Below are 7,630 nucleotides of genomic sequence, written 5' to 3' on the forward strand. Positions count from 1 at the left end.
AGATTTAACACGACTCATGTGATTCTCCCATTAATCAATGAGTTACCTTGCATGTAATGCTATGTGGCTACACTGTGGTCACCGATGTCCGGGCACTGGACGAGGTGCATGGCGGGAACCACAGTCGTTAAAATGATCGAAGAGATGAATCCTAGTTTACTGAGAGACATCAACAGCACTTGCGGTGAGAGTGCGAAACCACATTTGCGATGTTATGAGAAAATGGTCAAAACCGCAACAGCAGCTCATTCGCTCATTTATTCATCTGAACGTAATTTATTTTGGTCGTTTTTGAAAGAATCGATTTAATAAGTACCGTAAATGAACACTGTTTGCACGGTTTAAACGTGTGACTCATGAGTGGAAGGGTCTTTCACTCAAAGGGCCAAACTCGAGCAGATTCATGACATTTTTGTGTGGGAGGTATTGTGGCATTCCCATCCATCAAGTCCCATGTGTTGTCTGTCTCCTCACCGAACAAAAAAGCTTCAATTATTGTCATAGAAGTTGTCCTAATAATTCACATCTAAATGGCCTGCCTTGGGGTTCGCAATCGAATTGTGACGTCATCGATAGCCCGGTAGGAGAGGGTGACTTTCTAAGTGGTTCCTTCATTTTTGATGAAATAGGTACGGTCAAAATGTTCCCCTGGGAGCTTTGGTAAACCAGTTTCAAAATACGCTGCAGGCTGTGCTGTCCCCATACACACATCACTGTCACCGTGTCTGTACAGGTTCAACTCTGTCTTCACGATACGGAGAAATATCGATCTTCGATGCTCATAACTTTTTTGGAGGTGACTTTTTACCCAAGTCCAAACACACTACACAACTGTGAGGGGAAGAGTGCCATTCAAGCATGTTTTCAGAAATTTCTTAAAATGCAGATCTCGGGGAGGAAGGGGTTAATAAGGTCTCACCCTCAAATCAATGAGATTTTCGTCTCCACTTGCCGCTGGCTATAGAACTTTTCAATTTCGCTCTTCCTCGTTCTCCGAGTACCGTGTCCTGGCAGTTTGCCCAGGAGGCATTGCGTAGGTGAACGACTCTTGTCAGTCGCAGGTATTCGAAAAATTAAAATGAGTTCACAGAGGATGGAGAACTGCAAGACAGGAGTTCAAAACGCAATTTGACTGTCGATAGGACATGAGACCTTATTTACCGGGCACTGTAGGTTGAGTAAGTGCTGGCAGGAAAATGCAAACTATCCATACTTTGGCAATGACTGAGGTTTTCTCCTGGGAAAGCGGAAACATACTGGACGAAGGATGACGATAATCATTAAAGGAATCTTAAAGACATGTTTTCAATCAAGGGGTCTATTTGATTCAGATGACAAGAGCATTTAGAGGAGTCTTTTTCTTTGTTTTCCGTTGAAATTGAACTTTATAATATATGTGTGCTGACAGGTAAAACTAGTTGGGACTCTTGACTTCAACTTCACAGGATAAAAACAAAATACGTTCCAGATCCATCGTGCACGGCGCAATTTATCGTTTACTGTCGCTGTCATATGGAAAATCACCTCGATTTTAGTTGACAGAGAGACCCGGAATGGTTGGACTGCACCGCTATTTATAGTAAATTTCAATGATGGGGTCCAACGACTGCTATATTGATTTGTCAAATAGCACAAGCCTTGACTGTGTCTGTGCATGTCTATTGCAACCCCTCACAATCTGGGTGTAGCATTTCAAAGATAACATATCTGTCAATTACCCAACCTAGTATCCTTCAGTGGTAACATCTTTAATTTCTATCGGGTATCGGGTCAATGTTTCAACCGATCACAAACGCGGAGGATTGTGGCCATGACTGAAACGCTCTTTAACAGCGCATGGGGTTCTGTTTACACTTTAAGAAGTTTATTAGGATTTTTTTTTTGAAATAAACAAATATCCAACCCGGTTTTCAAAAGTCCATTAGCTATGACTTTTGATGAATTTTCCATTCGTTTCTACGCTGTTTTTTAGAATACAATTCCTTGGTCTACTTCCAATATCATGTTAAAATGCTGAATGTTCAAATTATCGACGCCGTCTGTATATTCGTGATGTCCACTGAATTCTTGTCCGAACAAGATTTATCATTTTTCAATAACACTGCATAGTGTACACAATATCTTGTTTTAGCAAGGCGAATACTCTGTGTTTCAAAACACTTTGGGACTAGTTGGAGAAGATGGTGCACTTGTCTTCACAAACCGTAAAGGGCCATCAAAAGTTACAACTATTGTCCCTTTAAGCTTTCAAAGACATAATTCACTGAATTCACTGACAGATATTGTCCTTCAGGGTACATTGTCAACTTCTTGCCCCCTTCCCCGCCCGTTACAATTGTTATGTGAACTCATAATGTTTTTACATAACGAAAAGAGGGGAAACACCATATCGGTGGAAATAGCTCGTATATGTCAGCAGTAATATTTATATCAGAGAGTTAGAAAAAGCCCACCTTCTTGTCGGCCTCGAGATCAACAGTGAAAATATATATTTGTGCTGACTTGACTGACTTGTCTAGACGACAGAATTCCAGTCACCTCTTTTTCTCAAGAATTGATGATCAGAAGAACGTTCCTTGTTATGTTCTAATTATGAGATGTGTGCTTTCAATAAAATTCATGGAGTTCATACAGTAAGCTTTAGAACTTTAACTGTTAATCAGTTTTAATATTTTCATGTTTCATCGTTCGTTAAAAGTCGTTGAATGTACCACTGGGGGCGCCCTTACGAATTTTTTTCAGCTGAGGACAGAATCGAGGCGAAACAACATGAGAACAATCATCGCTGGTGTCTCTGACCGATAAATTAAGGTATAACAGTGACAACCACTGTTTATTTGGTCAACGTAAATTATTCATATCAAATGTTTTTCTTCGTCTCTTCAGTATATCATTTGACCAAAAAAGGAGCCTTTTTATCTTCCTGAGCAATGTGTATCTCTAAAACCGCCCATTATTTCATTTTTTCGAATTTCTTTGATTTATCACGAGAAACTTTAGACCGTGGGTGGAGGGACTGTGCCCTCATGCTGTTTACACTTCGGTTCCTTACTCTAAACACGATTGGAACTAATTAGGGAGAATTGGATTTTCATATTGTTCAAATTCACAAAATTGTTAGGTGCCCTATAGCTGAATGTTGCAATATTACAAATTACTCATATAAGCAAGTGTATAACTTAAAAAGAAAAGCAGATAAGCTTACATTTGTAGATTAAACAGACATTACTTCACTATCCAATTATCCCAAATTAGTTCTAATCGTGTTTCTAAGAAACCAGTTTTCAAGGGCGCCCCCAGTGGTGATGCTGAACACGCTGTCTCTCCGTCTAAACCTGCAGAGATACCAATGGTTTCGGCGTAATAGCAAAGATGTTTGTAAAGCTTTGCAATTTTTTCTTCTGTGAATCCATTGTAATGGCTATGTGCTATCAGAACCTGAGAAAGACGTCTTCATATTCCGATTGAAGTAAAATATTTTGACGCACATGCGATTTATTTTCGATGGATGAGATTCAAGGAATGAAAGAAATAGCTCGAGTTATGATGTGCATCCAAAATGTCCTATAAAGTAAATATTGTATTACCATACAATAGGCCACCGGCCTTAACGTATATAAAAATAAATAAATTCTCTAGGAAGGCAGCTGAACAAGAAATCTTGAATACAGTGCTTGGCTGTTACATGACTGTATATGTTATCATTTTAGTAATGTGGAGATACGTTTACGCGTTTTTTATTGCATAAAAATATATTTCGACAAGTTACGCATCAAAGCAGCATTATCATATTGCAATAACATCATAACTTTTTCAATGGATGGAAATTGATAAATGTTATGAGGTAGGTATTTTTCCCTGAGTTCCTTGTAGAAGGGACATACTAGACGAAAACTGAAATTCATCCTCAACATTCTTTGCATCACAAAAATTAAAAATTCTGTAAAATATCTATCACTTTTGATGCGTTTCTAAACTCGTCATCTAGAACTTCTAGATACTGCTCTCTACCGAAGTGACATTTGAACCTGACGATAAGTATCAAGTTTGCGAAATATAGAAAGACTAGCTTCGCCATTCTTGAATATAAATATCTCTACATTAATAAATAAATTAAATAATATATAAATTAATAAATGTATTGATTCAACCACCCCCTGGTTCAACCAAGCTTCTCCTGTTCCGACTGAAAAAACGTTACTGTTTGATCTCCTTGGCCAAACAATAATTTCTATCAAGTTCAGCTCGAGCAAATTGAAAGGCATGGCAATGTGGTGCAATCCATTGGTAAGACTCTGGTCATTCTGAGTGTACAAATGGAGTAACGACCAAGTTCACCTTTAAAAGCTAACGTGGGTGAATTATAGCAATGATTTATGCTAAAAAGGCAAAATTTGTCGTGGACAATTTCTATTTGTTTCCTTGCACGTAGCCCCGAAGTGTCCTATGGTCGAGACCGAACGTAAAATTTCTCTTACTGTTGCCTGGAGATTCAGCTTATGTCCAGTTACATCAAGAGTAACATTAGTGTTAGCAAACAAGGCTGTTCGTTTAATTGAAAAGTAAGCTGTTCGTAAATGGTTTCCTGTCTGACAGAGAGATATTCTGTTCTCGTTCCAGCGGGCGTTAAATGTTATTCTTTTGCTCATTTATCCATCTCGAGAAGACCCGGCAGCGGGTAGGCCGTGAGGCATGGATAAGGTTACATTTGGGGGTTTGCTGTAGCGTAGAAGGGTAGATTTCATATTTTGGGAAACGGCCAGCGGAGAGTTTGTCCTCCATGGCGGGAGAGGAGAAAACTGATGAGAGGGAGTAGGAGATTTCGCATCATTGCGAATGAGTTGCGAACAGCTTTAACTCCATCGTTTTTTTTATTTTGTTAAAAATGCCTCGTTTACATGCAAGAACACCTCTACAATTCGTCGAACTCGGCTCGTTTACTTCCTCAGGAACATCATACCTCTGCCTTCAAGAAGGCTAACATGAACGACCGACGGTGTCAGTTAGGAAGCCGCTGGCCCGCCCTCTATCGCAACTTTGTGGTATCTCTCCGAATACCAGTGTCTAAACACCGATGGAAAATACAAAGTGTAAAGAAGAACTTACCAAAGTAGTCTGTACGCGGCGAAGAAAATTGAAGGACATTTTTTATTTGTCGTCTACTTTAATTACTGTTTTTGATTTTTTTTTTGTTTTCAAATGATGCTATCTTTGTGAGTATACGCACAAGAACATTATGACTGGATAGACAGAAAAATTCAGTCGCGTATGTGTCTTCGCCAACTTTGACCCAAACAGTTGGCGGAGACCAATACACGACCGAATGCTTCAGTCTACATAACTAGGTTTCCTTAACATTGCATCCACAGAGGTATCATAACTACCCCGGGCCTACAGCCGCATTAAAAGCAGGTCTTTGTGCAACTTTTGTGTGTTCCAAGATGCCGTCTTATATCAGGTGCAAATTTTGATCACCAAGACAATCTTTAGCTATAGGATGATAATCCAAATGTCAGCGTATCATGACCGAAGAAGAGAATGTGTAATTTTTTGTACTCCTTTCAGCTCTTGTTACTGTAATTATCATCTAGCGAAAAAAAACCCGGTATACTAAGCTTTCTTGTTTATGTAAACGGATTACCAGTTCATAAAACACTTTAGGCAAAAGACAAAACCCGGTCTGCCTGCCAGCAATGTAATGACAAGTGCTTTGAAGATTAAAATAAATCAAAACATCGTCTGGGGATCGTACAGTCTTGTACACTTGTACTGGTAGGGCCTATACCGACCCGGAGATGTCGGAGTGAAAAAATTACACAAAAACCCCCCAAAACTGTCGGAGATGGGCCACTTAGAGGATTGGCGAAGAACGGACACCTGACGCCAAATGTATGTTGGGCAATACTTTTTACATACACTAATTTCACATAATATACATTATACTATTGCCCTTACGACAAAGAACTACAAAGTACAAAGGGCTTTGTAAATCTATGACTACGGATGTTGTATTTGCCTGTAGTATATTCTGTCAGAAAAGTAGTATAACGGCCGATGGATCTGTACACAATGACTGAAAGGGAGATAGCGAATTTGTAGTGTAAGTTTCTATTGAGTTGCCTCAAGGTTCTATAGATAAGCCGATTCAGAAGTGCACCTGACCTCTATAGATACTGCTGGATTTCACGAGATGACCGCGACCCCTCAAGTCGTCATAGATTTACTAGAAGTTATATGTTGAATTGTCTAAAAGAATATGCGCTTGCGTATCGAGCGGGGTGTACGTTTTTCGAGGTTTGCACACCTTATGCTGCTTACGCCCTTCTTATATCCGAACCCTAATAAATTGTGAACTTTCATGCCATGCCAACAGGCCACCTTCTGTACCCGCGAAGTAAGTTTTCGAAATAACTTTTAGTCACTGATCCAATGGTACCAGTAATATTCAGGAGGGCTGTTTGAAATAAACATTCACCAAGAAAATTCATCAGACTTTTATCGCACATGAAGCTTAATGTCTTCCACTTACAGTTATACTGGAATCATATTGTGGTATATACATAGATATAGCCTAGTCCTTGTTTATTTTGACTGGGGTCTGATGACTTTTTATTTCAGTCTCGAAAGCAGCTCACCTTCCTGAAATGATATCTGTTCATACGGAATGATTCAACTTGTAAGTGCCACTTGGAATTTCCCTTTACTCTACTTGAACGCTGAATAAGAATTAGACAGGGAACAACTACAAAAAAGACTCCACAGGTGTCGTTTGCCGTAAAAACGATAGAATAATAGCACTATACCTACTTGCCACGCCAAACCTAAACGTGTGTCTCGTATTTCGTTTATTCGTTTACTGTGATCAGCTTGGCGTAACTCGTCATCAAAACATTGCACAATTAAGGCCTGTTTTAATTTCCTAGGCCGATCGGCCGATCAGTTAGCACGTGGAGATGGCGTCTGCTCGTATGGATCTTCCTCTAACAACACAAAACTCTCAACATCATAAATATTAGAGTGGCAGACCATTGTAAAATGTCACAGACCAATTGATCGCTATTGAGCTTAGGATGTGGGGAAGTTCGGTTGCAGTTTTGTAAAACATTGCAATTGTGATGGCGTTCCGTCAACACTATTATCGAATGATATCGACTCTCGCTTTAATCAAATTCTCCATTTCAGCCACGATCGTTCCATCACTGACATTCATATTTAGCATGACTATTTCTCATGTAATCATGCCAGTTGGTAGCAATTATCACCTTCTTCAAAGAGGATAGACGTGATCATCAACTGTTTCTAACTACCGTCCTATTTCTTTGCTCCCCTGCTCCCTATACTCTCTCGAATTTTCTCGACTCTTTTAGTCTTCTTGTGGTGGTGGTGGTGGGTGATGATGATGCTGTTGATGATGATGATGTTGATGATGCTGATGATGTTGTTGATGATGATGATGATGATGATGATGAAGATGATGATGATGATGATGACGATGATGATGATGATGATGATGATGATGATGATGATGATGATGATGATGATGATGATGATGATGACGATGATGATGATGATGATGATGATGATGATGATGATGATAATCATGATGATGATGATGAAGATGATGATGATG

The sequence above is a fragment of the Ptychodera flava genome, chromosome 20, assembly GCF_041260155.1.
Source record: "Ptychodera flava strain L36383 chromosome 20, AS_Pfla_20210202, whole genome shotgun sequence".
Lineage (NCBI taxonomy): Eukaryota > Metazoa > Hemichordata > Enteropneusta > Ptychoderidae > Ptychodera > Ptychodera flava.